The sequence below is a fragment of the Ailuropoda melanoleuca genome, chromosome 2 (assembly GCF_002007445.2).
Source record: "Ailuropoda melanoleuca isolate Jingjing chromosome 2, ASM200744v2, whole genome shotgun sequence".
NCBI classification, from domain to species: Eukaryota; Metazoa; Chordata; class Mammalia; order Carnivora; family Ursidae; genus Ailuropoda; species Ailuropoda melanoleuca.
Window position 1 is genome coordinate 86,213,863 of NC_048219.1, and position 27,734 is coordinate 86,241,596.

Genomic DNA, 27,734 nt, shown 5'->3' on the forward strand with positions numbered 1-27,734 from the left:
TTGGGGGTGGGCAGAGGGAGAGGGAGAGAGAATCTCAAGCAGACTCTGCACGGAGTGTGGACCCCAACACGGGGCTCAGTCTCACAACCCTGAGATCATGACCTGAGCCGAAACCAAGAGCTTTACACTTCACTGACTGTGCCACCCAGTCGCCCCCAAACATTATTTTTAAATGTAAAAACCATTCTTAGATTGCAGGCTATACCATACGAAAAGGCAACAGGTCAAAAATGGCCCGTGGGTCATAGGGAGCACGCTAGCATGCCATTCGGGAGCATGTTTGAAAATTAGAGAGCCAATGAAGCGTAGAAGAAATGCCTATTATAAGGTGCCCTTCCTACCATCTCAGTAGGAAGTACCCCTTCCTCTGATCAAAATGCATTATCCTACCAAATCTGTTAAAATCCTACCTAAGGTTTAGATCACACACTGCATCCTCTGTGAAACCTTCCCAAAATTCCTCTGAAGAAATAAATGCTTGTTTCCTCCCCAGATTCTCTTCACACTTCTTTTATAGTACTACATATGTACTTTTCACCTACCAGATTCCCTACTAGGCCTCAAACTCCTCGTGAGTTCGATTTATTTGAGGTACATCCTGAACAAGGACACTGCTTGGCGTCTAAGAACGGCTGAACTGAGTTACTGAGCTTCATTCTCTCTACTGGGGGCAAGAAAGAGAAACCCATTAGAGCTAGTCCAGCGGGGAGGGATGAAGGAAGGTAACTTAGAATCAGGAACATCTGAAGGCACTAAATTCAGGAATCTCCACCAGAGCTACAGCCATGGTTTGGAAAGCAACCAAGGACACGCTCGCTCTCTCTCTCTCAGGCCATGTGGACTCTCATCTCTACCTCTCCAAGTAGGTTGATTCCATTACCTTTTTTTTTTTTTTAACCTCAGAAGTTCTCTCAACTCAAGGGCTAAGAGAGATCAACTCGCTTCTTTTTTTTTTTTTTTTTTTTAAAGATTTTTTATTTATTTATTCGACAGAGATAGAGACAGCCAGCGAGAGAGGGAACACAAGCAGGGGGAGTGGCAGAGGAAGAAGCAGGCTCATAGGGGAGGAGCCTGATGTGGGGCTCGATCCCATAACGCCAGGATCACGCCCTGAGCCGAAGGCAGACGCTTAACCGCTGTGCCACCCAGGCGCCCCCAACTCGCTTCTTTTAAGTCCTAATTAAATTTCTGGGAGAGAGAATGTTACTGGCCAGGGGAGTTGGTTGTATGGAATAAACACCAGTGCTGGAGATTCTGTGAGCAGGTAGCTGGGGGGGGGTTATTCTCCATGAATGGAGGCAATGTGTTGGGCAGGTACCTCAAATGCATACACTACCTGGGTGCCTGGCTGGCCTGTTCAGTAGAGCATGCGACTCTTGATCTCAGGGTCACGAGATCAAGCCCCACATTGGGCCTACTTAAAAAAAAAAATGCTGGCTTCCTTTATCTCAGGATGGCTGGTGATGTGGTTACTTGTAAGCATCTCTCTCTTTTCCTTTATCTAGAAGGCACACTCCTTTGGAAGAGAGACAGTCGTACTCGTTTTGGTGGCGCCAGTCCAAGCGCAGTGTTTTGCACACAACAGGTAATAGCAAATGCTTATTGAATTGAACTGAAAATAACACCTCTATTCAGTCTTTACTGCATCTTTCATCTTTATGAAAGGTACACATTCCATTGCTAGGCAAAAGACATGTGGCATAAAAGATAAATTTCCTTTTCCTGGCTTCAGTATTTTTTTATTAAATTGTCTTTAGCTCAGATAATTGCATTATTTCCATTCCAGGTTTTCAGAGGTCAAACAACCTCGGGTCCAGATGTACTATGAATGCAACTATAATAGTTTCAGAGCAATTATCTCCTTCCAGCTCTGCAGGGCGGAACAACTCAAACTTTGGAGTCAGGCTCTAAGAAATCCTTTTATAGGTCCCCCTCTCAGTGTCAGCCCAAAGTGAACTCACGGCCACTCTGAGCAGAGCGTTACATAGCTGTGGCTGGTGGCCCAGGTAGCTGCTGCCCGTGCTGGCTTCTTAGCAGGCCCAGGAGCAGCTGAGTGCCTCAGACCATACCTGAATCCCTCTGCCATGCACCAAGGCCAGGGAAGCCCAGCTTCCGAGGCTGATCAGGCGAGGCAGTCCTTTCCTGGCTGTCTCTATAACTGCTGGAGAGCTTCTCTCCAGCATGATTACAGCTCCTCTGATCTGCTCCCTTGGGGAAGGACTTGGCTCATTGTTTACCAAAACCCGTTGCTCCCACCGGTAGCTCTCCAGCCTCTTTCTGTTCTGATGAGCTGCAAGCTTCATACAGAAGCAGATCTCAGGGAAGGGGCATTACAGATAAAGCCCTCGGCAAATGCACGCTGTTCCAGTTTGTGCCTTCCCTGCCTGGGCTAATGTCAATTCCTCAGGCCTTTCTCGAGGCCTTCTAAGCTGCCTTCCACATCCTGCTTAGAGGGGAGGGAGACGGGACAAAGCGGCTTTTCTGTCCCACTGACATGCCAGTTGTATTATTACACATACACTTTGGTCCTGACAGACGCTCTATGACCGGCAGAGTTGGGGTGCTTACTAATGCCGATCCGGGCCCATCATTCCCCGAGAGGACTGTGCATGAGGGCACATACACAGGTGCTGCGTCTCCCCGCGACAAGCGCATGACTTCAAGTTATCATCAGTTACCCACTTAAATGACAATTATAAACATGAATCAAACACATACGGACTGAAGCAAATCTCTGACTATCCTTCCTCATTTAATTAGGGTCCACTAAAAGCATTCATAGGTCCTTTGCAACAATTACAGCTTTTTCAGAAAGTTGCCTGGGAAAAAAATAAAATGAAATAAGTGTGCTTTAAAAATGGCATGTTAAAAAAAAAAAAAAGGTGTGTTAGGACCACGGGGCATTGACTCTGGTTGCCGCTTCCAGAATGGTTATCTTCTCAACCTCCCCACATGGAGCCCATTCTTCTGATTTATTGTCCGTAGGAGAGGGGATTTCTGCTCCTCACTATGTGACAATTGGTTTCCACCTGCCATCTCTCACTGGAGCTCAGTAATGTGAATCCCTTGTTAATATGTATTTTCAAACTTAAGTTGTGCTCCCTGAAATATCTTTTGCCTGTAAAATAGAAGTTCTCGATTTTCTGCACGTCTCTTAAATTTTGGGGAGAAGCATACTACAGTCTGCAGATTACCTGCTTGCTTTGTTCTTTCTCCCATGCTCTACCTTTCGGCCACTTCATGCTCTTCTTTGACCTGAAGCTTAGCTGAGAAGAGAAGAGGAAATGTAGACTAACAATGTTTAAGTTCTAAAACACTTGTCTGCCATAATGCTTTTCTGAGATGCTTGCACTCTACTCTGGATTGCTTTGAGGGATCTTTTCAAGTAGTATTTTTAAATAATAGCATCATCTCTCTAAGATGTTCTGTATGGAAAATATTTTCGTTGAGTGTTTATGTTTACAGACTAACAGTTCACGTGGGAAGCTAATAAAGGTAAAGCAAATGATGATGCAATTAGTATGTCCTTTCCATTACCTGTGGTTCAGAAAAATCAATGGCAAGATAGACAAAATAAACGAGCAGTAAAGAGCAGGGGCTTGGGGTCAAACAGAACCACATTTGGGCGCCTTATATTTATGAGCTGTGTGAACTTGGGCAAAGCACTTAATCTCACCCAGTCTGTGAAACGAGAACAAATATCACATCTAACATTTGTTGATTACTTTTCATCTGCTGGGTGCTGCACTAATTCTGTCACATACACTCAGTATCTCATTTCACCCTCGAAATAATCCCATGAAGAGGGCACTATTAATACCCTCATTTTGCAAATGAAGAAACTGAGACTCAGAAAGGTGGAGTAATTTGCCCAAAGTCACAGAGCGATTGTAAGTCACTGTAACTCCATACCATGCCTACCCGGCTCTGGAGACCAAGTACATAAGCACACTGTATGTGTTGTTGTCGTGGCAACTCTTCTTATAGGGTGAGTTGTGGCAATTAAATGAGATACTGCATGTAAAGAGCATGCCTGACACAGAGTCGTGCTCTTAGCGTCACAGATTTTTACCTATTACCAGCTAAAATTTGTATAGCGCTTTACTCTTTATAAAGCCCATTGACACAGGAACTCATTCCTTTGTGATACCATGTGAAGTATCATAAAACTGTGGCTCAGAAAGGTTAAAAGTCTTGACCAAGGTCATTTAGCTTAAAAGTACATCATATCGGGACTCATATCTTTTCATTCCAGAACCCAGTAGCTTCACCCTGCCTTTTAATCATGGGGGTGGGGAGGGCAGATGTATTTTTATGTAATGTAATTTATTTAATTTATTATTAGGAGAAGTGGCTATTTTCAGATCGGGTGAGTTCTAATCTTGCCTGCCTCTAAACTGCCACTTTATCTTGCTAAATCTTGAAACTTGGTTCCTGATTTTCTGCTTGATTCTCTCCTTCATGTCAGACAATTCACCTTCCAGAATTGTGGAGACAGAAACCTCTTTTGTCTGACTCCCACATTTTTTCCCACAGCTAAACATGTACAGGTAGATAGATATCGAATTATGAATGGGCTGGGTTTTTTAACATTAATTTGTAAGTTGGGTGTTTGGATGGCTGAGCATCTTTCCCTTGTAAAAACCTTGTTTTAAATGGAACTTAGGCCTCATAGTGACCCCATAAGAAACAATTGTGAGCATGTGCCAGATTCAGGAAAAGGGCAATGTGGACCAAGATGAAGCCAGGGTCCTTCTTCTTTTATTTTTTAATTTTTAATATATTTTTAAAGATTTTATCTCTAAGTAATCTCAACACTCAACGTGGGGTTCAGACTTACAACCCTAAGATCGAGTTGTATGCTCCACTGACTGAGCCAGCCAGGCATTCTGTTAAATCCAGACTTGTCCCAATACAATTTTGAAGCCATTTGCCTTTATTATGTCCCCATCTTCTCATAGTTTATTCCATCTCCTGGTACCCCCTTATCTTCTTTTGCTCTAAGCAACCCCCAAATCTTGCCTGATGCCAAGACTCTCTTCCCCTTTCCACTTCACTCTCCAACCTAAATGGCCATTCAATATGAATTAGGTATTCGAAGGAAAGTAGCCTAATGAAATAATTCACACTAATGTATGAGTGGCTGATTTTCCTTATCCCCTCTAGAGGCGTTTGTTTTTTAAAAAGATTGTTAATATTGCAAGTAAATTTGTCATTGTTGGGAATTCCAGCAGTGAAACAAAATAGAGTAAAAAATAGCTATTACGTGGAAGGTATTTTGGAAGAGATGTGCCATAATTTGGGTAGACCAGCCCAGGTCTATCTTGTTCCGCCCCTTTATGCCACAACCCTCTCCGGCGCACATAGGCACACGGTACCCAAACACACATCTCATCAGCTACCTTGCTTTTTGTCTTTTCCTCATCAGCTGGACACTTACCAGGAGGATAGCATTTTAGGACTGGAGACGGTGCTAGAGCTAATGGCATCAGCCATTTTATAAATGAGGAAACAAAGCTCATCCAGAAAAGCCTGGTTCACATGACTGTGAGTGATGGAACGGCACTAGAATCCAGGTCTACCCAAGAATTCAGGGCATTTTCTCGCATGCTCCGCGCTTAGCATTCAGAAGTCTCGTCAAATAAACTGAGAAACACTCAGGCAGTAATCTTGTCCACTTATCTACTTGGATTTTCTTTTCCTCGCTCTTTGGATTTGGCAGGCGCAAGCCAGCAGCGCTGGAGGCCAGAGAGTCCGACCTGGTGTTCGTACCAACCTGTCCTGACCTGGAGGCTGCGTGTGCGCTGTCCTCTGCCAGGCGGGGGCTGCGGAGGAATTCGAGAACTGGGGCTGTTTGGGGGGCTGGCGCAGGCTTTCTTCGTCATTAGCCCCTCACGGAGATGCCATTATTGTTGCCCCTCTCTTCTCTCTGTCACTGAGCATTTAGATTTTTCACTGCAAGGATCGGAAGGGCTCCTCACTCCCTTTCGCTACCGCACAGCCCACGGCCGAGGGCGGGGGGGGGGGGNGGCATGGTCTCTGGGGAAGCAGGCTGCTCGGGCCACAGGCCAGTCAGTGCTTCCTGCCTGAGTGAGCTGGGCACTTTACCAAACCTCTGTGTCTCAGCTTCTTCATCTGGAAAATGGGAGCAATAACAGTTTATACCTTATGGGGTTGTTTAACAGAGAGAGGGGCTTCATAAATGTCAACTGCTGTCATCGTTATCATCCACACCTTGTGGGTGTTTTTAGTTGGCTTTTATTATTTTTCTAGGAAGGGAAGCTTTCCTGGCCCCAGCTGCCTTTCTCCATTGCCCAGCAATCTACAGATCGTGTGGTCGTTAAAGGTTAAGTTGACCCTTCATGCAATTCTTGCCTGGAAGGCCTCATTGTGGGTAGTGAGTCACCATCACTTAGAAGTGGATGGTGAGTCAGTAGTCTATTGAGGGGAGGTCAGAAGGTCCCCTGGCTCAAAGTGAGAGGACCCAAGCCCAACCCTCGGGTACAGAAAGAAATAACGCGTTTGTGTGGCTGAGCGGGGTGCTACATGGGTCAGAGGACATAAGGTGCTGGGTAAATCCTGGGGCTTTGGAATCACACAGATCTGAGTCTGGTTTGAGCTCCACCCCTACCTTGCAATGTGACCTCGGGGAAGTTATTTAACCTCTCCGTGCCTCATTTTTTATCCTCTGTAAATGGAGATGGTCTTATACTTCATGGTATAAATGCTTGGGAACGTGCTAAAAATTAAGTAAATACTCAAGCAAAAGTAGTTAATATTCTCACAAGCAGCATGAATGAGAGTCGGGACAGACAGTTGTAGGGCTCAGCCATAATGGAGAAGCAAACTAAGGGCAAAGACTCAGGAACAAGGATGTGTCTTTGATGAAGTCACTTTTAGGGAGTGACAAGCCATTTAGCTAGCATCAAGTGTAAAAAGTCGTAATTTATTCCTTATTGCACCCCTACGAAGGAGGGAGGGTTGCATGTTCACATAATTTGCATTTTGTAGACGATTCTGAGAATCAGACTGGAAGCCACCTTCCTGCAAGAACACAGATCTGGTTTAACTCCAGTTAGGAGCTCAGCTTCCCTGCAGGTCCTGCAGGTAGAGGGGCAACTTCCTGGCCTAGACAGGGGAGACCCCGTCAGGTCTGTGACTCCACAACATGCTAAAAATGTGACTGTCCCATCATCATCCTGTCGTTCTTCTTGATCTCAATTGGCCCTCCTGATTTCATGCCATCTGCAAATTTGCACATCCTTTGTGCTCCTTTTCGCTCACATTTTATGCCTTCCTTTGCCATCTCATTTTCCTCCCCGCATGTTTCAATCTCTGGGCTTCCATTTTTCTTCTTCCTTTTTAAATGCAGTGTGTTTTTTCCCCCTCTCTCTTTCCTCCCTTACACCCCCACCTTCCTCCTCCCTCCAAACCAATCAAATTCCTGCTTGCTTCATGCCATATTCATTATCCTACCTCATTCCCCCCCATTCCTAGAAAACAGCTCGCAGAGCCTCACCCACCCTCCACCGTGCCCACCCTCCATAGACCCCAGCCGCCTGGCAATCAGTAACTTCAGCATCACACTTCACAGCTCTCAGAGTTTACACTACTTGTTACTACTCTCCTTGCTACTGCTCTCTAGGGTTTCTGGAAAAAAATCCACTTTAAAAATATCCTGGGTACAAGTTGAAGCCACAGTTAAAGTTTACTCGCACATTTACACATTTCATGGCTTTATTTTAACTAGTAGCTCGGGTCTATGCTCAGTTATGCGGGGAAGAAAGACTGGATCCTTAGGGGACCAGTTTTTCTCTACTATAGAGAAGAAAGGCACCTCAACATTCAACAGAAACCCCCGAGCTGGGTCTCCCTACTCTCTTCTCTCCCCACTCCCCCAACCTCAAGCTGATGGGACCTTGCTGTTGCGTTTGTGGTCATGTATTTCACTCTTCCTGGAGCTCAGCCTGCCTCCCAGTGTGTGTGTGTGTGCACACGTGTAAGGCCACTGCTGTTTTTCCAAAGGGCTCACCTCTCTTCTGCCATTTTACCAGGACACAGGAGGCTCTCCCGCTCTCCCGCTCCCTCTCTCTTTCTCTCCCTGCCCCCAACTCAGCCTAGGCTTTTTCCTGTCTCTTAACTCCACCAGTGCAGCAACTAGCTGAGCTGCTTGCGTGAGAGAGAGAGAGAGAGAGAGAGAGAGAGAGAGAGGAGTGTGTGTGTGTGTGTGTGTGTGTGCGTGCGCGCGCGCGCGTGTGTCTGCGTGCGCAGCTAGGCCAAGCCTGCGAGCCTGCCTGTCACTGGAGAGTTTTAGTTTGCATTCAGAAGAAAGGAGGAGGGGAGACAAGGGGGGAGGAGGAAAAGGTGGAGGGGGAGGAGTGGGGGGGCGCCGAGAAGGGAGGGAGAATGTCTTGTTTGTGGCTTGTCAGCAATTGCTTGAGACAAGCTTCCATGTGTGAAAGCTACTTGGCATGAATGCCTGGGCCGTACCAAGTGTCACCGCAGCAAGAGGGGGAGTCAGAAGAAAAACAGATCAGACCAGAGCAGACAATAGGCCCCTAAAGTGTTCCCCCTAAGTTGCTTTGATGTTGTCCTAGTGTCTTGATACCAGGAGGCCAGGGATTGCAGGAAAAGGGTCTTTTTTGTCTTCATTCACTTTCCCCCCTCAGTTTCTGAAATGATTCTCCAGAATTTCTCCTCATAAAAAAGGTAAGAGCCCTAACAATTCCTTCTTCTGTGGCAGGCTCGTTCGCCCGTGCCTGGAAGTGGGGGTCTCATTCCTGCGCTGCTCAGGAGGAGCGCTGGGGTCCTGCCATTGGAGCTCTCGCCTTGCCCCTGGAAGTCTTGCAAGGCGCGCAGGGCTGGGGATGGCCCCTCTTTCTAGGGAACCCCAGTAACACGATCTGCGCCTCTGGGTTGGTGGGGGAAAAGGGGTGGATGGAGAGGGGTGGGAGGAGGTTGTGAGGGTGGAGGTGTGAAGGGGGAAAAGAGAGAGGGGGAGAGAGGAAGAGAGAGAGAAGCCTGAAAGAGAGGGAGAGAAGGGCAGAGCCCTCGTTCAGAGCAGCCCCAGCCTGGAGCCCAAGGAGGCCTTGCAAGCTTGGAGCTGTGGTTCTCAGGCTGAGCAAGGGCTGGCCGGGGCTCTGCCGAGTGCCTGCAGAGATTGCATCGAGCTTTGTGTGTGCGCGAGTGTGTGTGTGTGTGCGTGTGTGTGTGTGTGTGTGTGTGGACTTCCCCACACTGCCCTGGCACGCCTCGTGAAGGGGAGGTACCCCAATCCTTATCGCCCGAGCCCAGACTCCCGAGGCAGAGCGGCAAGGCAGCGAGACGGGAGAGCATGAGAACTCTGCCGCAAGACAATCCAGAAACTTTTCCAGTCTCAGGGATTTCTCTGGTGGTAGATACTGTAAAGGAGTTTTGTGAGGGGGGGGGACGTGGAGGGTTGGGGGGGTGGGGGTGCCCTCAGTTTCCCCGTCTGTACAATCCAGAGCGCTGAATGGGGATGCCGCATGTCTGCCTGGGATTTGGGGAAACAGAACAGATCCTTATGTCTAAAAGGCCTGGAGAAATCTTCGATGTAGAAATACTGCGGAATCAGCACGTAGAAGTGTTATCATTCTTGCTTATCATCATCGTCAAACCATCATTAAAGACACCCCGAAAAACAACGGGGAGCACAGATCAAGTGTCTGAGCATTTCCAAGGAAACAAAAAGCCTTTTTTCCACCTGTTGGCTTCTGTCCTTTTCTCTTGTGTCTTTTCGTGAGATTTATTGGCCGATTTGTACAGAGAATGGGGTGGGAGGGGTTGGGTTTTCCCTTTTCCTCCTCCCTTGTACATATTTTGTTTAAAAGAAGGTCAATGTGAGATGCTTGAGAGAGAAAATGTGCCTTCTGTTATAGTAGTTTATTCAAGACCTTGTGTTTCCTGGTGCTGGCAGGGCTTCCAGACACATCTGTAAACTCTACCTTGGAGGTTAAAGATTTTTATTGTGGCTTTTAGAGATTAAATGAGATTTATTTACAATTGCTGTTTATCAGAGAGTAAATATCTTACTGTGTGTGTGAGGGTAAGAATGTGAAGGCTGTTTACTCACTGGTGGTTTTGTGGATAAAACCTTTTGCTTTTTAAAGTGACATCTTGAGAGATGGGAATAGAAGGCTAAAATCGGTGCCTAATACTCATCTTTAAATTTTTTTTAAAGAAAAAAAAATGTCTGCTTATTTTCTTGAACTGTGGATTTCCTTTCTTCTCTTCTTACACAGCAATTGCTTCAAGGCTCTCAGTTGTAGCTCTCTTTGAATTCTCTGGGGGAATTTCACTTTCTTACCTAATTCAAGGTTTTCTGTGACTCTGCTAGTTGTCCAAAAAAATCTGCAGAAGTCTGGGAGGCTGTGCCTCCTTCCATTCTAACTGCAAATGTTTACCAGACTGACTCCCTGGGATAGCTAGAGATTGAAGCAAAGGGCCAGCCCTGGGTGAGAATTTGATGTTCTTCCCTTGGAGGCCTGGAGAACCTGACTTCTGGGTGTGAGAAAGGATGAAGGAAAGATATTAATTGGCCTGGATCTGGCAAGAAGCACCCTCCATACACACATATAATGTTTTGATGGAATAGAACTGAACTTCGTATTTTAGAACTTAATTTTTTTCCCACTTTGTAAGCAGAAGAGCTTACCATGGTTTGTCATTGGCAAGATTTCAGGTTCCGGATCTCTTCCTAAAATGTTAGAATTTCAGAACTTCAAGGGACAAAAAAGGTTATTCATCAAGTTTTAAATGAGGACACTGAAGCCCTGGAAAGATCGGCAGTGACCTGAGGGGCTCAGTGACCTGAGGGGCTCAGCTGCAGTAGCATGTGGACCACACCCTGGGGTTCAGAGTGCCCTGACGGCTGTCATGCCAGCACCCTTACCTGGCCTCCACACTCGATCTCGTACAGCCCAGTATTTGGGCCTGCCAGAAAGACAGGCAGCTTTTGGAATCTGCTTGCTGTGCTGGACCATAGCAGTACATTCAGCCCTGCTCCTGGCACATGGAGCCAACATGGGGACCATGCGTCACAGTGTGAGTTCACGTGAACTCATCCATGTGTTCACTTGTTGATTCAAGTAATACTTTAGGGGCATTAACTATGCAACAGGCACCTTGCTGGGCGTGGAGGACATAGGAAAGAATGAGACAGATGAGCCCTTGCTCTCAGAGAGCATGTAGTCTTGGTGGTGTAAACAACTTTAACCACATGGTTAAATTAGTAATTATGATAATGATAACTTATACCGAATAGCATGCAGGTACTATAATAGGGCAGAACATAAATTTGTATAAGTAATTGCCCTAAATGTGTAACTAGACATGAGCTAGCTGTCCTTTTCTCTTGCCTGAGTTCTTGCCTCTGCCAATTCTCATTCCATTGGAGGCATTCCTACTCATATAACAGCTCTGTGTTTCCAAAGACAGTAAAAAGCATCCCTCCCTTCTTCACACAATACAACAGAGACACAAATAGTATCTATTAACCCTTTACACTTGTACTATTAAATAACTCCACACTCCTTGTGAGTTGGCCTCTGGAGCAGTCATCTGGGTGATTCACATTAGCTCTAGGCTCTGCACACTGTGACACTCTAATGGGCATTGCAAAAGACGTGGTTAGTGAGACTTTTGTCTCATTTCACTTACTCCTTAGTTTCCCCAGTTGATACGAAACACTCAGCTGCAGGAAACTCCACCGTTATCACTGTCATCTTGAAATTCCAAAGACAATAGTGTAATGAAATGGCTTTTCCCATTCTTCCTAACAAGGGCACATATTTATAAAGGGAAACAAATTTTACAGCCTTTTCATCTTACTGTTTTGGCTGGGTTGTTAAAATCTTACTGGTTTGATCTCCCAAAGTAGAAACATTCCCCCATCCCCATTTTGGTCTTGGGAGGAGAGCGCGTATGGTGGAAGTGCCAGTCACTGCCATCCAGGCCCACTTGTGTCCGAGCTTGGATCACCATTTTCTACATTGTGTGTTTCTCTAGTACTCAGAGAAGTGTTGTCTTTGGTGGTGTCAATCTATCTTTTTTTTTTTTCTAGACTAATTTAGTAGTTTAAAAGGAAGACAGACGTGCCCACCCACGCATAAATCATAGGTTTGGTGCCGATACTTTGGGAACCTACACAGGTCCTGTGGTTAAGTCGTTTCTATGCACCCAACATTGTAACGCAGTGAGTAGCACTGGGCTACATCGTAGTGACACCCCTACCCAGAGCTGGCCATCCTCATCTGCATTTGGCACCTGTGGCCACTGCCTTCTCCTATGAGCTGTACGACTTCATTTGCAAGTATTTGATCACTTCCGACACACTCTGCCCGCCCCTCGATGTGTTACTCACTGGGGCGCTGCCTCTGGGGGAGGCAGTCTGAGTCGGCTTCGGAAGAGTAATCTAAAGAGAGGAGTGAGCGCGAGTGGGGAGCTAAGATGTGGATAAAATAAGGATCTGGAGGAGGGAGAAATTTAACAGAACTGGGGAGCTGGATAGCAGTGGTCAGTTCACCCTTAACTCCAGGGGAGTAAAAATGAAGACTGATCACATTTTAAAAGGTGCGTGGTGTGGGTTCTGCGTGTAAATAAAAGTGTGAGAGCCCCTAGTCGTGCCGAAGGTTAAAACCAACACAACACGCGGGACATTCCCCAGACTTCTTGGTTACAAATACTACTTTTGCATGTAGCTTTAGTGAAGGGAAGTGTGTGTGTGTGTGTGTGTGTGTGTGTGCGCGCGCGCGTGCACACGTGTTTCCCAAGAGACATAAATATAAGATGTAAAATGGAAATTTTCTCCATTTCTTTTAAGCCTTGACATTTTAATGCACTTTAAGATATCTGCTCAGTCCTCTCTTATAATAGCCCTGTGAATTAAGTAATACTGTTATCCTCCTGTTATATTTGAGTAAGGTTATGTGACTCACCCAAGGACTCACAAGAAAATGCGGAGCAGAATGGCTTGCCGATTAAATCTCCATGTTAGGCCAAATCTCTTCAAAAGATGAGAAGCAAAGAAGTGAGGCAGTCACCAACGACATCCCAGCCAAATTTACTCCTTTCATTAAAGACTGAAGTTTTAGAGTGTTGATCAAAAAAAAAAAAAAAAAGGTCCCCAATTCTAATTGAATCATTACATGTTTTTTACAAGTGCATTGGACCAGTTTCTGGTTTTGGTTTTGTTATTCTATGACCGAAGACTCCCCATTCTGCTCTTCTGGACCCCTTTTAGAATGAAGGGCTGGGCTACATCACTTCTGTTTCTTTCCTGTTATTCTGTATTTCTCTAATATTGTGAATAGAATGTTCCATGGATCTGGTCTTTTGGTCACCTTATACAAAGCCCAATTCGAGAGCTGTGGTTCCCAAAGGGGAGATGTTGTGAGCTTTGTGGATATAATGGGATTCATTCCTAAATATCCGAACTATGTTGACATTTTGAAGTGAAAAGCACAATAGGCAAAAGTGGGATTTTAATTTATGGATTTGAAGAGAATTGGCCAGTCAGCACGCAGGCACATGTGCGAGGAGACTAAAGAACCATTTTCAAAAGAATAGGCTGTTTTGAATGCACATCTTCCTGTATAATAAGTATGAATTGAAAATGAATGGGCCCTGGGTACATCTCTTAGCTTCACTGTTCTTACTGCTTTCTCATAGAAACTGTGCTGTTCCTTTTCGTAGTCTGCTTACATATTGTTTTGAGGGTACAAGAGGCCAGTAGTGCTGATGATACATGCTATGTGTTAAACACTATGGTTTGGGGGATGACAGGGCTACTGACGATCTTTACAATAGGCAACTCCTGAAGGGTATTGCTGAAGACTTGCTGATACTATGTGTGATATATATATATATATGTAATATACCTTTAGGACGTGAGTGATAAACTGCCTCTGAAACGTGGCCAAGAGTGAGACAGACAGGTTGGAGAGTGAATGATGTTTTTATTAATCATGTTTTGTATGAGTAATTCCAAGCTCTATTCACATGAAATTGGTTAAATCTTTGAAAAGATATAATTTAAAAGTTTCACATGGTAGCTCTTAATGTAATTTTCAGAATCCAGAGTAAGATCTACCATGTTTTACAAATGTCATCTTGCTTGTGGCAAGGCTGCTTTGAGGATTAGTAAACCATTGACTCTCTTTGAATTGGTCTTATTTCTGTCTGCAAAAAAAAAAAAGTATGTAGGATATAATTACTTTATAAGTGGAGGAGGGAATTTGGAAGACCATATATAGTAATTTTTTTACTTATACTATTCCTTTATTCTTGGTTGCTTAAAATTCCTATCATTGGATATCTTGCTTAACTTCCTAAAATCCAAAGAAGTAACTACATAAAAGCAATGTATTATTGACTTTATAGATGGGAAAACATGAACGGGTTTGTGAAATGATATATCAGCAAGCTTTTTCGAACATAAGAATATACCTTATAGAAATATGTGAAATGTGGTTATTGGTAAGTGCCAAACTTACAGGAAAAGAAAAGCATATTCTATATATTATTGTTGCTAATCTAACTTTTATTGATCTAAGTAATTGTCAAAAGTATTTTTATGTCGTGTGTTAACTATACTGGAATTAAAGTAAAAAAACTTTTTAAAAAAGTATTTTTATGTTATTCACTCAAAGATTCAAAATGCCTCTAATCAAAAGCTTTGGAGAGCTTTAGTAATTTCCATGAAAACCATAATCGTTTTTTTCCTTGAAAAATAAATACACAAACTCAAAATTTACAGTAATGGCAGTTGAAAGAAGCCAAGATATCATTTGCTCGGAAGAGAAATTTGGGAACCTTGAGGTCACTTCATCTTGTCTAGGTACATTGGACTTTCTGTTATCCTTGGGGCTTGTGGAGTTAGTGTATGGTTGAGGAGAAAAAATTTGCATAAGGTGTGTGAATAAGGAACTGTTTGAATGTGAGTCAAGGACACACTTGCCTTTTCTAAAGATGCCTAGATTGGTGGTTTATGGTATAGAACTCCATGATATACTGGGGTGTTTAAGTCAACCATAGTCTTTTTAAAAAATATTTTATTTTTATTTCTTTATTTGACACAGAGAGAGAGAGAGGGGGATCACAAGCAGGGGGAGAAACAGGAAGAGGGAGAGGGAGAAGCAGACTCCCTGCTGAGCAGGGAGCCCGATGTGGGGCTTGATCCCAGGACCCTGGGATCATGACCTGAGCTGAAGGCAGACACTTAATCAACTGAGCCACCCAGGCTCCCCTAAGTCAGTCATAGTCTAAAGAATGCAAGGTTTTAGCATCTGCGCTAAAGGCTTCTGCCTTTGCCTGGACATCCCTCTGCCTCTAAGCTGGCTCCTGCTGCTCCTTCAAGACTTAAACTGGGCATTTTTTCTGGGAAGAGTCTTAGACCCTATCTCTGTTCCACCACCTCCAGGGTGGGGTAAATGCTAATGTGACCCTTACCACATGGCACTGCAATAGTCTGCCTCCTGCTCTGAGCTGTAGTTCCTTCAAGGTTTGAGACTGTTTTTAGTTTTTGTACCCCTCCTGCCTAGCACAGGGTGAAACAGAGCAGGTGGTCAATAATTGCTGTCAAGTGAACAAACAGTTCACATTGAAATGTAGCTTATTAAGAAATTTAATTAAATACAAAAAGAATGACAGATAAAATTCTTAAATTACACAACCTTATATCCCACATTAAAAAAGGAAATTTCTTATATTAAGATATTCACCCGTCTCCCCCTTTGCAAAGACTGAATTGTACATTCATAACAAAGTATTTTGAAAATCCCTGAGTCTTTCCTTTTCTTATGCTCAGCTTTTCTTCCATAAAACTTGTAAGTCATGTTTCTCATTCTTGAGCCTTGGGGTTCCCGTATCTAAGAGCTTATTTTTTACGTCAGAGGATCATAGGTGATAAATGAATGGTGAAGTTTGCATTGATATTTACATAGTAGCTGAATAGGAGAAGTTTCTTGTATCTCAGAAACAAGGAAAATAGATCTTTGAGGAAGTCTGGACAATCAGAGGCTAAGAAGGTGAATGCCTGACTTCTAGGAATCTGCAGCTGTGACCCACCTGAAACAAAGAAGGGAACAATAAAATTTAATCTTCATTTTCTAAAAAGGTTTAAGTGCTGAACCCTCTAGAAAAGGCCTTCTGGTTGCAAAGGACTGACTCACTGTGGTTTCCTCAAGAAAAGCGGCATTCACTGTGAGGATGCTCACAGATGGAACCCGAAATTAGAACTGGAAGTCTTCCAGGTCCTGAGGTAGCTCTAGGGGCAACCTCTTCGCCTCTATCAAACTCGTTCTCTCACTGTGTGCTGCTTTACTTGGGCTCCTTTTGCTATGTGCTGTACTCTGAGTAACCTCTCTCAATCTCATAGCTTTTGCTTACACCTGCTGTTGCTTCTTTGACTTTCCAAGACAGCCATGTCCAGAACCCTACTGTCTCCAGCCTCCTCCCTTTGTTTCTTCTTCATATCTTCTTTCCTTACATTCTTTCATTTGTAATTTTTCCCTGATAATTCCTTCACTGTCTCAGATTTTCCTAATTCAGATACCCAAGAAAGAATCCAATAACCCAACTTATCTTTTCATTGGCCCTCTAGGTCCCTAACCAGCGTTGTCCAAGGGTCAGACATGCACCTCTAAGTCCAGGGCTGTGGGGGGGTGGGGTGGGCGGGAGGTTGTTACTTAATATAAAACTGGGTTGCCTTTTAGTATGAACTACGGAAAGGCGGTCTTCCCTTTCATGTAGGTGGCAACAAATGTATTTGACATATCTAACATAAGTCCATTATGAAACTATAAGAAATTAAGTATAACCAGATTATTAAAAATTAAAATGTTTCATGGTTGACAATTAGTATAATGCAGATAAGAAGACTGTGAAAACAAATAGCAAATTTATAACCAGGAAAGAAATTAGGAGAGGGAAATGTGTTAGATTTAGTTCTTAGATGAGTGACATCATTTCATGCATTTATGAAAAAGCAGGAGTGTGTGAACAGTGAACGTGAGAATATATTTTCTCAGGTCCCAGAGGCTGGTTTAAAAAGCAAGCACAATCCCAAACCTGGGGACCAGGTTGGGGATAAATAAGAATACTAACTTTGTAGGGAGTCTCCGCATATTCTTCCTGTCTGTATTTTCTTTCTCCACTTCCTATTCTGTTCTTTTTTTTTTTTAAAGATTTTATTTTATTTATTCGACAGAGATAGAGACAGCCAGAGAGAGAGGGAACACAAGCAGGGGGAGTGGGAGAGGAAGAAGCAGGCTCATAGCGGAGGAGCCTGATGTGGGGCCCGATCCCATAACATCGGGATCACGCCCTGAGCCGAAGGCAGACGCTTAACCGCTGTGCCACCCAGGCGCCCCTCCTATTCTGTTCTTGATCCCTCTTTAGCTTCTGGAACAATCTGTCATGAACTAGTGATGTGACCTTGGGCTGGTTATTTATTCTCTCTGAAACTCAATTTACTCATCTGTAAAATAGGGATAATGATTATTATTTCAATAGCTTATTATAGAATTAAATTAGATGACATAATATATTTAAAGTGACTGGTACACATCACCTAAGATGTCGTAGGTGCTCAGTCAATTGTAGCGATTATTCTAGCACACAGGAAGGAAGGAAGCACTGACTGAACCATGTGTTGGATAAAATTTTGCTTGTTATATCATTTATTTCATGTAAGAATCCTGAAAGACTTGTATGATTATTTCTACTTTATGAACAAGGTTATAATGTTAGTACTTAATTGAGTATTTGCTAGGTGCAATGCACGGAGTTGAACCCTTTCATGTGTTGTCTTGTTGAAACCAAGTTAGATGCTATTTATGTTTCATCTCATAGTTGAGGAAACTGAGGTCTAGAGAGTTTAACTGGCCCAAAGCCATACAACTAGTAAGTGACTATCAGAACTTGTGTGTAAGTCTGTGTGAACTTAGGTCCGACTGACTCCAAAGTTTTCCAGAGTCACGTAGTGGATGAATGTGAATGTGACCGAATCAAGATTCAGGCCTTGTTTAGGGCAGTGCTTTTGCAGTTCCCTACCAGAGGTATGCACTGACTGAGCGACAGATAGTGGTAGGCACACACGCGCTTATGCTGCATCTGAATCCGAATGCCGTGATTAGACAGACGAGGGCAAATTTTGGAAAGGGTACAAAGGAAAAAAATTTTAGTAATTAAAATATGTCAAAATAGGGTCTCTCATACCTGATGAAATGATTTAACAAGCATGTGTTGCATGTCTACTGTGTGTCAGGCAATGAAAAATGAACTTGGCATTGTGGGAATGCAAGGCAAGTAAGGCTGAATTCCTACCTTTAAGGTGCTTCCATTCTGGTGGAAAAAGCTAGATGCTCACACAACTAATAAAGCACATAGCAATGAAGCAAAGAACTGGGGGTAGTCAAGAGAGAGAACAGTTTATTTGCTGGTGAAGGGAATAGTGGTAGAAGGAACTGGGGAAAGCTTCATGCAGGAGACAACATTTGTCATGGTCTTTGAGGGGATTAATACAGAAGAACAAGAAGCCCTCTGTAGTTTCCTTCTTCTTCATACCAATAGTTTTATTAAGGGGGGGGTATGAAGTAGCTAATTATTGTGGCAATAGATAGTGTTAATAGTGTTAGTAGTGTTTGTAAAGATTAGGTTCCTTGACCAAACGTGGAGAAACGCCTACTCTTATTAATCGTAAGCGTATATTTGCATTTTCCTGGTCTGCACTTACATGTGTCTCTATTGAAGGAGCCAGAAAATGGAATCCTATTGTCTATGCATTCTAGGTTGAGGATCTATAATTGCCCAGCAATCCAACAAGAATCTACAAGTCCCTCAAGTGGCCCAATGGTACACCAGCATCAGCTTTCGGCTGTATCATATGGTGTTAAGTAGTACTAGGGTACTGACAGGTGGGTCATTTATCCATTTAAAATCTGGATTGGAGATTTTAGTCTGTGGTTCAGAGTACCCAATTTTTCTTACATACAATACCAGGTCTTCTGAAAAAAAAATTGTTTGTTTTGAGACAGTCCCAATTTAAAACATCCTGCCTTGTCTTCATAAGTATACTCATGACTGATAATCTGCGTGTTTTGGTTGTTATTTAAGTTATTAATTAAATTGAGTTTCTGCAGCCTCATCCTGTTTAAAGAGGCCTGTAGACATCTGCTCCCAGACTTTGTCTACTTGAATGAGAACGCACATACTCATCTTTGCGGTATAAGGTAGAAACCTAGCCAAGATCCCTTGTTTTGGTTTGGTTCTTTGCTTATGTCCCCTTTTTTCCAAACTGTGTTGGTGGACATTATGCTCATCCTCCCTTCACGGCCCAGCTCAAATGTCACTTTCCTCACAAAGTCTTTCTCAATTCCTAGAGCCTGAGGAGTCTCTCCATCCCCTTAGGGTCTGTGTGATCTGGTTCTTTTCTTGGCATGATCATAATAGCTATCCATGTTCACTATCACAAATCCCTTCACAGGGGATGAACAAGAGGATGGGGCTTTAGGTCGCATTCACCTTCGGATCCCTCTAAACACCCAACATGGCCCCTTTCCTACAAGTGGTTGGTGCTCAGAGATGTTCACTGAACTGAACTAAATTGAATTCTGGGTTTCATTGGACTGGCTTTGGGTATGGTAACAGTGATGTCTGAGCTCCGGTTCCTTTTTGGAAAAGAAAGGTTGCTTTAAAAAAAAAAAAGGCTTTTAGCTGATTTTAGGTTGAAAGAAACCATGTAGTATAAACAGTAGTTGTAATTATTATTAATAAACATTGTTAAAATAGCATGAACTGATAGAATTACTTCCATGCTTGCAGAGTGGGCAGGCCTGATAAACTAACTGGTCTTTTCCATCTGTAATATCTATGATTCTTTGAAATTTTATATAGACAAGTGCAAGCTAATGTACACTGGAAGGAACAATTGAAACAGCTCATACTCACTGATGGGCTCTGAATTACTCTACTTGTAAGTGCTCAGGAGAAAGATCTCGGATTCATTGTGGTTGCTCAATGGAGACATCTGCTTGCTGTGCAGAGGCAGCCAGAAGAATGAATGAGATGTAATAGGCTGTATTAACTTTGAGAATGGGATAAAGAATGATGCAGAAAATAATATAGTGCACATAATTTGGCATTGACTATTTCTGTAATTACAATAAAACATTTTAATGATATACATTGATGTTATGACTTCACCTTAGAATCAGAATTCGGCATTCGGTCCTTTCATTTCAAAGAAAACAAAGCAGAATTACAAAGGATCTAGAGAAAAACAACAGACTGTCTCCAAGACCTGCAAGGGATTTGCCTATAATGAGAAACTGAAAAGACAAGGACATTTTAATTTGGATAAAGGGGGGGAAATGACATTGTATAAATTTATTTAAAATTAATGAAAGTTTCAGAAAATTGCTAGAGCTAGCTTCAGATTATCCTTGGTAATGGAGGTCAGAGATAGGCAGGATAATTGAAATCCCTGATAATCTCCAGCCCTCATTTTAGCTATTAGTGGCTACATCCTGTCTTATGAGAAGCTTTAACAAATGAACAAATGCAAGACATTGCAGCTCAGGATCTGTGAACTAAAGGACCCACAAGAAAAGCAATGAGGGGTGTTGGGAAGCTCACAGAGTTTGGAATTAGGTGACCAGGCTTCTAGTCCCTATTTTTTGTCCGACCTTGAGTGATATGTTTGACTTGTATGAGACCCAGTTCCCTCATCTGTAAGATGGAGATTGTAGTAATATTTATTTCGTGGGTTTGTTGAGAGAACCAGATGAGCTCATTGGAAGTGGTGGGTGAGCCGTGATGTTTGATACTGAGTGCTGGTTGTTAAGAGTACCTGCTTTCCCATTTGGCTTGCTGGTCTCAAGGGCAGACATGGCTCCTGGCACCTGGGAGCTTACATCACACCTTCCCTTCTCTTGAACTTTCTACAGTTTCTGTTCATGGCAGGAGATTTTAAAAGAGGTATTCTACACTTCCTTCATCTCCAGGATAATCCACATACCATCCTTCTCCCTTGCTCCCAGAAAGCCTTAAGATAATTTTGCCATGTTTTTATTAATGCATGATCATTTAAAGGTCATCACCTGTAATTTTCACAACTGCCCTTTGAGGTGTAGACTGCATTTGTCTTCATCTTCTGGCAGCGGACACTGAGGCATAGACAACTTGTTTAAGGACACATAGTAATGGCTGAATAGTGTCAGACCTGCATTTTCTTGCCTCTGGGTTGATTGACAAAGTCTAAAAAAACTGACTTATATGACTTTACTGATCCCTTCCCTGGAGAATGACTGGCTTTTCCTTAATTCCCTCGGAACTCCTACTCTACCCTTTGGCACACAATTCAAGACTCACCTCTTCCATGCAGCCTGTCTTAAGCCCTCTCTCCCCCTGGAAGAGGTCATCTTGTCTGCCTTAGCACCCTATATTGTAGCTTTTGACATACTTTATGTTAACAGTAGAAATCCTTATACCGCATGAAATTAATAGTAGGTGATTTAGTTGAACAAGTTAGTTAAAGCAGGAATCATACAAAACGACAGAATCATTCCTTAAGCTTTTATTTCAACTTAAAGCATACCTCAAGTTTTTGATGTAAGGCCAAGGCCTCGCTTGTCTTTTGCGTTTCAAGCCTCCCATTAGAGCTCTGCGTCCTATTTCTCATATAGGCCACACCTCCGAGGCTTTTGCAATCATTTTGTCTTGGTTTCTTTAAAGTGGAGCAAGATTTTAAAGACGTTCTGTGAGGCAATAGGATTTTCCCAGATTTTTTATGATGTTTTACAGGTGGCTCTCCCATGCGTATGTCGACAGCATGTGTTTTCAGTAACTCTCCTTAATGTGCCTTTTCTAAACATTCACCTTAGATCTTGTAGAAACAACTTGTCTCTTTTTTATTCACATTCCTTACCTTAAGTAAGCTTAATTCAATTGTGTAATAACAATGATTATTGTTTTGAGGAACAAACAATGAGTTTTGGGAACAAACATGCTGACTTCTGGTGAGCAGACAGCTCTGCTGGGGGAATAGCAGAGTGCAGGCATTCTAGAGGAGCCTTCCACTGGCTCTGATCACCCCGCATCGTGGGCCTTATGTCCTTACATTTACAGAGGGAATGGAGGCCATGGATTAATCAGTTAAGTGTAGGTCACTTAAGAGAGTTTCTGCTCAGTATGGCTTCTGTTCCATGTCTGGCCTAAAGGACGAAGGCCTTGAAAGTCTAGCATTTATCTTTCTAGTTAGTCCCAGAATCTAGCACAGTGATGGGTATATATTGAGCCCTCAATAAATGCCAAGTAATGGGCCAACTAGCCATACCAGCAGAAATGAAACTCAACTTTGCCACTGAACATCTGCTGCTGGGAGTACTAAGCAGCAATCACCTGTCCAGATGTTATTTTAGGGAGAGAGAGAGAGGAAGAGCTAGCAAGTGATTTCTAATATTAATGTAAGTTAAGATAATGTGTACCATTAAACAGTTACATGTAAGGCAGCTATAAAGAATTGGATTTTGCATAATATGTAATTAGCCTGGGTAACTCAATAACACAAAATAACATTGAGATAAGCATGCTTAATAACATTTTATAAAGGACAAGATATGTTCTTAGCGAGGAAAAATCCACACTTACCACCACAGTATCTGACTACAAAAAGCCTCTCTGATGATTAGGTTCAGGGCCGACCAGGTCATGAAAAAATTTCCCTTACTGACGTATCATTGGAGCGTGGGGTTTTTATATGTTTCTTGTGACGAAGTAAAGCATCTTGAATTGAGCACCAGAAGAGGAAAGAAGGCAGATCTGAAGGATATTAAAGTTGACAAAGGCATTCTGTGGTAGGTGATTGGTTTGGAAGAAGGTGGTGGACTGCTGGTGATGGCAGGGATGTCCTCCTTCCTAAGAGAAAGTAGGCAAAACATTGAGCCTTGTGCTCAATAAATGTTGGAAGCAAAATAGACTCAGTAAACAAAGTTGGAAAATTATAGAAAGTTTACATGACCACAGGAAATGGGATGATAAAGAATATATACACCATTTGTGTCAAGTATATAGAGCAAATGTGTTTGTGTGTAGAATAGAAATAATGCTCCATAGAAGGTACTGTGAACCTTCTTATTAATTTTCCATTGTGAGAACCCGTAGACCAGTTCCAGTTATTAACTGTTGAGGACCTCCCTGTTTTGCAAGAGGTTGTGAAGCTGTTGGCTATCAAAGGAAGAAGGGAATTAATGTGGCATTGAGCACTCCTTGTGTGCCAGTCATTATGCTAAGTGTTTAATATGTTATCATACTCCTTTGAATATAAGTTGCCATTGATTTTTGTAAGACTCATATTACTTTATGTGCCACTATGAAAGAAAAAAAAATAGCACTCCCAATTAAACTATGGCACACTACCAATGGTAAAATGCATCTTGATTTCCGAGCTATTAAAATATGAAAAAATACCCATCTTAATCAATGCGATATGGTATCTCATTTAATCCTCCCAACAGCCCTTGAAGTAAGTATTATTAATACTGCCAGATGAAGAAAGTGAGACTCAGAGAAGTCAAGTAATTTGCCTAAAGGCAAATACCTGGTAAGTGTCAGAACTGGAATTTGACCCAAATTAGTGTCTTCAAATCCAGTCCACTTCTCATAGTCTTGTGCTGCTGATTGAAATCAGTGCTTGCCCCAAAACTCAGATTTTTAAAATATTTTTCCAAGATTTTATTTATTCATTTGAGAGAGAGAGACAGAAAGAGCATGAGCGGGGTGGGGGGGGAGCGGCAGAGGGAGAGGGAGAAGCAGACTCCCTGCTGAGCTGGGAGCCTGACTGGGGCTCAATCCCAGGACCTGGAGATCATGACCTGAGCTGAAGGCAGACGCCCAACTATCTGAGCCACCCAGGAGCCCTGTGATTTTCTTTAAATAAAAAATAGAAGCATTGTATTCTAAAAGCATTTATCTTTGGACCTATCTCCCAAAGATGTTTCTTCAGGGGAAAACTGTGAGAGATACTGGAGTCAATGATGGCCATGGATTTCTAAGGGTAGAAGGAAAATTTGAGTTCCTCTGGCCAGTCTCCCATCTGTTGCTTTAACCCCTGATGATAACACTGCCCCAAGGAGCCACACGGCCTATGAGAATTACCAGCAGGAGGATCACTCGATCACTTGATCACTCGCTAGATCAAGCAGGCAGCTCAGCTCAGTGCACCTATTGTGAGCGCTGCTTTCATGTACTCTCTAGTCCTGGTTCTGTCTGTGGAAATATAGAGTTAGTCTCACTGAACCCCTTGTGGCCCTTCCCATATTTGAAACAGCTATGAGGGTCCCTCTAAGTCATCTGTTCTCCAAGTTGAACATTCCGAGTTCTTTAAAGGACACAGTCTAGAGATTTTTCTTTCTGGCCACTCTACTGAATGCACCCCAGATTCTCTGTGTTCCTTCTACAGCGAGGCATTCACAATTGATCCTTTTGCTCCACAGGAATAGAAAACAGTCACCTCCCCTGCTTTAGATACCATACTTCTCTTGGTACAACCTACAAGTACATCTGATTTTTCCAGCACCTCATCAGAGAAATGTAAGCTCTCCTTCCCCCCAGATTTCTCCTTCCTTACTCTCCTCTCCTCCTCCTTTTTAGGTTTTTTTTTTTTTTTTATCCATGCTGCTTTGTAGGCAACCTGGTCTTTTGTGATTTATATGTTGGACTTAAGTTATTCTGCTTTGATCACTTTTAAAGTTCATTTTCTTAGAATTGACATTTTGAGGATGTTTTATTTTGGCTTTTTGTTTGTTTGCATTTGATGGTCATGACTCCCAATTTTGTAACATCCATAAACGAAAACATTTAAAAATGTTTTCTATAGCTTTAACTAAATCACTGCTGCACAAATTGAGCAGGATGGGGCCAAAAACAGAGCCCTTCGGAAAGTCATAGGAAATCTTTTAGTTGTTGAGTTACCGATCCACCACATTTTCCCATCATGCCCCCCACATGTTTCTGTCTTGTCTAGAAGAATACCAGGTGCCTCACACATGCCTCCCACGTAGCCCAGATGGATGATATGCTCCTCTTTTACAGCTGGGTAAACTGAGCCTCACTGGGGAGGAAGCTTGCCTGGGATTGCCTGTTTGCTGGGAGTGGAACTGGGATTTGCACAGCTTTTCCCATCCCATCAGCTTTGCGTGGCTGTATCCACTGTGAATTGCTTTGCTGGGATCCAGAGATGAAATATTACCTCATTTTCCTGAGTGACAGGAGAGCACTTCTGACCTCAAAGAGCCAAATATTATAATAGAAATGCTTTCTCTCCCTCCTTGTCCTGGAGAACCACAGGCAAGAGCATGGATACCTCACTCCTCTCTACGGATAGCACTTACACCCTCACCTTTCCACTGACCTCTCTTAGAACAGATGTAAAAATAGTATTTGAAAAAGATTTCCTGGACCTTCTGGGCAATTTGAGTAGTTGGGTCCTGAAGATGAGGAACTAGGTGCAAAGAAAACAGAGATTTTAAGATGCTGGTAAAAAGCTGTCACCTAAACTCTTGGTAACAAAGTCACACACACACACACACATACACGAAACCAGAGTTAGAAAGTCTTGCTTTCACTCCCTTCCTTAGGACATGCTACAAGGACTTGGTATTTCAGAATAAATTGCTACTATGAAGTTTAAAAAGGAAAGAAAACAACATAAATGATACAGGGAACTACCCTTGCTGCTCAAACCACAACTGGTACCCAGCTTGTTGGTAGGCGAGAAGGTGTGTTGGCACGGATGAGATCCACGAGGGGCAGCAGCCCAGGGTGAGGTAGCCATCCTGAGGAAGTATCAACTACCACGTTTCTCTCTCACTGAGAGACAGATCTTTGGTGTATCCCTTAATCTTCCAGAAATCTTGTTAACTAGTAAGAAGTAATGAGTACAGGTACCATTGCTTCATGAGAGTTTCATGATTCTCAGCCATAATTAATAACAGATGGTTTGCAATGAAACAATGTACTAACAATATGTACAACTTAAAAAACAACAAGGATGGGGCGTCTGGGTGGCTCAGTTGGGCAAGTGTCTGTCTTCAGCTCAGGTCATGATCCCAGGGGCCTGGGATCGAGTCCCGCATCGGGCTCCCTGCTCAGCAGGGAGTCTGCTTCTCCCTTTCCCTCTCCGCCTGCTTGTGCATGCTCTCTCTCTCTCTCAAATAAATAAATAAAATTAAAAACAAAAACAAGGACATCCAGTTATCCCCTTTCATAAAGAGAGTCAAGGTCAGCGCATGAAACAAAAGATAGTAATGAGGAAAGACTGCCTTCTTCCTTCCCCAGCAAATATACCCATTTTCTACATAAATAGAGGCCTTTTCTCTGTGAGGAATCTCATTCAGTACCTTTCTTCCGAGGCAGAGTCACTTAAGATAAATGAACTCACAACACAATTGATTGAGGTAAACCCCAACACACTAATTCAGGCTTTCTGGAATGCTAATACTACAGTGAAGAATTAGGGAATTAGATGAAACTTTTATCTTTTTTTCTGCAAAGGAACTGCTCAACTCAAAATTAATTGCTAAGGGAAATGGTTCTACATTATTTCCCATAAACCTACCTTGGGGACTGAAGGACTGTGGGTAGTGGGGAGCCCCAGACATGGAATCTATGTCCTAGGGCACTGTTAACACAGTGCATAATTTTCAGCAACTCCCAAGTGACTTTTTCTGACATCCATTCCATGTAAAACAATGGAAACCTATTTCCATGCTTATTTGTGTTTCCCGGGAGCCCTTAGATGCCATAGTGGAGATGAAAGGGCTAGACCCTTTTTCTTATTCCCTCTTAGGATTATTCATAATTTTCTAAAATCATCTCATGGAGCAATACTGCCCAAAGAGGAATTTTAGGTCTGTTTGTCTGTTTATTCATTTATTCACTCATTCATTCAACAAATATTTATTAACCACCTCCTACATGCTATGTTCTCTGCTCGGGACTAACAAGCATAAAAAATGAGTAAGCTTCAGTCATCATCCTCAAGGAACTAATCATTTAGTAGAGGAGGAAGACACGTATGCAGATAGCTGTGTATAAGAACAATATAGCACACGCTTTAAAAAGGCTCAGACAAGATCCTGTGGGAGGTTCACATCTAGTCAGAACGAACAGGGAAAGCATCATGGAGACGATATCATTCGACTCCAGGGAGGCAGCGGTATAGGATCTCAACAGATGCACCTGCAGGAAACATCCGTTCAAACCCAGGAAACCACATAAATAAAACAAGGCATGTTGTGAGAAAAGCAAGTAGACCAGTTTGGCCAAAGCATAGGGTGGAAGTATGGACTGAGGCACAGTTCAGGATATATGCTGGAGGATCTCGAACACTGGGTTCGAGAATTACAATTTAGTTTCATGGGCAGTGGGGAGCCATTGAAAGTTCTTGAGCAGAGAAGTGATGTAAGCAGATCTTTAGTTTGAGAAGATTTATTTGCTGTGGTGTGTAGGGTGCATTGCAGAAGGGACAGATGAGAGTCTGGAAGACCAGTGAGAGAGCTACTAAAGTATTTCTGGTGCAAAGGGCTGAGGACTGGAATTCGGGTGATGGCAGTGGAAATGCACAGAGGGGTTGAGCTTCAGAAACACTACAGGCAGGGGCGCCTGGGTGGCACAGCGGTTAAGCGTCTGCCTTCGGCTCAGGGCGTGATCCCGGC

The 27,734-nt window shown here is 43.0% G+C and overlaps 1 protein-coding gene across 3 annotated transcripts in view; it reads left to right on the forward strand.

Moving 5' to 3' along the window:
- Window positions 1–8,508: 8,508 nt before the first annotated feature.
- BCL9 (BCL9 transcription coactivator) overlaps window positions 8,509–27,734 on the forward strand; it is an 83,966-nt gene continuing 64,740 nt past the window's right edge. The window contains exon 1 of one of the 3 annotated variants that reach the window (XM_011231467.3): window positions 8,509–8,709. The gene's annotated coding sequence lies outside the window, so the exon portion shown is untranslated. The remainder of the gene's footprint in view (window positions 8,710–27,734) is intronic. The other 2 variants (XM_002924549.4, XM_034642786.1) reach the window with 2 other exon arrangements.